Source organism: Puntigrus tetrazona, chromosome 4, assembly GCF_018831695.1.
Source record: "Puntigrus tetrazona isolate hp1 chromosome 4, ASM1883169v1, whole genome shotgun sequence".
Taxonomy (NCBI): domain Eukaryota; kingdom Metazoa; phylum Chordata; class Actinopteri; order Cypriniformes; family Cyprinidae; genus Puntigrus; species Puntigrus tetrazona.
This window is the reverse complement of record NC_056702.1, coordinates 8,123,000-8,125,352: the sequence shown is the minus strand read 5'-3', so window position 1 is coordinate 8,125,352 and position 2,353 is coordinate 8,123,000. Positions and strand designations below refer to the sequence as shown.

Here is a 2,353-nt window from a genome sequence, read left to right as displayed (position 1 = left end):
TTCCTCTCTAGTTTCTCCATTTAACTAGCCTCCTCAGAAGGTTATGGAGTGCCAGTGCTTTTGCTGCTGCAAAGGACATTGTGTAATGCCCCTGTGCTTGCTGCCCCTAACTTCACCTTGCCTTTTTAAACTGGAAGTCGATGCCAGTGCAACTGGGGTGGGAGCAGTTCTGTTGCAAGAAGATGTTTCTGGAGTGGACCATCCATTGTGTTATTTCTTAAAACTTTCCAAGTGTCTGCAGAATTACAGCACCATAGAGAAGCTCTCCTCATGGCTCTGCAACATTTTGAAGTCTGTTGGAGATAGTTGTACACTGACCACAATCCCCTGACCTTCCTGTCTCAAATGTGCAATTCTAATCCACGCCTGATGCGCTGGTCCCTTACTGAATACAACTTGGATATTTGTCATTAAAAAGGGTTCAGAAAATGTTATGGCAGATACACTGTGTAAATAGTGCAAGTAACTGACCTACGGGTTTTCTAGTGTTTTTCATCAGTATGTTTTTATTACAAAATTACTGTGGTAATCTGTAATTTATGGGTGGGGGTGTTACATCCCAAAAATGTCTTGCCTTGTGTAGTGAAACTGTATGAGATTTGTCTGTGTTGAATAGCCTGCTGGGAAATGTAGTCTCTTAGTCTCCTTTTCTCTCTTTCTCTTTCTGTAGAGCTGTGGAGAGGAGTTACTATATGAACCGAGGGAGCTGACTGTTCTTCAGAGAGAGTGTGGCCTGTCTGTTCTGCCAGTGTTAAAACTGCTCTCAGCCTTAATGGGTTGTTTTTTTTTTCTAGAATTTCTGTTGAACCAGCTGTAGTGACTGTGTATAGTTGTTCATTATTTGTTTGTATTTGATTGCAGACACGCAGTACAGAGGTGGGTGCCTTTTCTTCAGTACAACTACTTCCAACATAGACTTCATGTTGCAGAGCCATGAGGAGAGCTAAAGTCTCCTTCTCTATGGTGCTGTGATTCTGCTGCCACTTGGAAAGTTTTCTTAAACGACTCAAGAAGCATCATCTTGCAACAGAACTGCTCTCACCCTATTATCAGCTTTTCTCCTGGTTTTTGGATGAAGGAAGTCAGGGCAGAGCTGTTATTTATTTAGTCTTTCTTTGTTTATGATGTAAGGTACTTTTCTTTGACTTCAGGTAGCTTGTTTTTGTTTGTTGCTTTGGCCTTAACCCCCTCCGGAAGTCAATACTCTCTCACTTACGTTTTCACATACTTTTAACATAGGATACATCCCCGTAACCTCTAGACTAAGGGGGACCATAATAATATGAAATGATGGGTTTTTAATAAAGTCCATGGACTCTATGAAACGGTGGATGATTTGCAGCATGCGGTCTCTGGAAACCTGAGCCCAAATCACTCAGGTACTCAAATACCAGTCCAAAACATGAACTAGTTGAGCTTTGCGTTGTAAGTGTTGTTTGGTGAGGAGGCTGAGATAAACATTTTAGTCAGCAAAGACATATAAGACAGCAAAGCTTTATTTATAGGGTCAACAACTCCTTAAGACAATAGTTGTTTTTGAGATGCTTTCCGTGTGTCACTAAGCTCCCTCCTGTGAATATAATGTGCATTAAAGCCATATGAGAATTATCTTTTTCCTCCAAGTTCCAGGTGAGCTGCTTCCCAGAGTTTAGGTTCCCAACCTTGATTGAAAACACCTGAAACCTCATTTAATTATCATCACTGTGATTACTTGTACAACACTTGACGCAAAAGAGGATGTTGTGGTGGGATATTGTAAATGGTTTGAAATACACCTTCAGAACACCTTGAAGCTCCAAAGACTTGGTGGCTCAGTTGATTAAGCGTTAAACTTTAATCTTGGAGGCCCGAGTTCAAATCCCACTATTTCTTATCTTATCTTATCTTAAATCACTGTCGTTAAATCAGTCTCAAAGCACACCAAAGAATAACTCTGAATGTGAAAGCCACTGTGGCGCTAGTGGCTAAACACACATTAGTTGCAGACAAGGTTACTGCAGAAGCGTGGGTTCGAATCCCACCTCACATGTCATCTGAGGAAATGGGAAGAAACATTTAATTTAATGGAAAACAACGGGGTTAACACTGAAATATAAGTTCCAACACATGTTTAAACAACAGACCTGTGGCTCAGTCGTAAGAGAGCTGCCTCACGGTATCAGAGGTTGCTGGTTCGAGGCCAGTCAGACCTCAGAGAAGTGAGTGAGAAGGTCTGCGGGGGATCGGGAGGATCCCCCGACCTCCGGGATGATGTCCAGCAGGGGTTATACTTTCTAAAAAAAAAAAAAAAAAAAAAAAAAAAAATTGGTTACATTAAAAAAAAAAGCCATTACAATACAATTTTGCTATATAC

The 2,353-nt window shown here is 41.1% G+C and overlaps 1 long non-coding RNA gene across 1 annotated transcript in view; it reads right to left on the bottom strand.

The window, feature by feature from the left end:
- Positions 1-1,478: 1,478 nt before the first annotated feature.
- The window catches only part of LOC122342735, a 7,987-nt gene continuing 7,112 nt past the window's right edge, over positions 1,479-2,353 (bottom strand). The window contains exons 4-5 of the long non-coding RNA XR_006250639.1: positions 2,124-2,273; positions 1,479-2,033 (exon numbers count right to left, since the gene is read on the bottom strand). This is a non-coding gene — a long non-coding RNA (uncharacterized LOC122342735). The remainder of the gene's footprint in view (positions 2,034-2,123; positions 2,274-2,353) is intronic.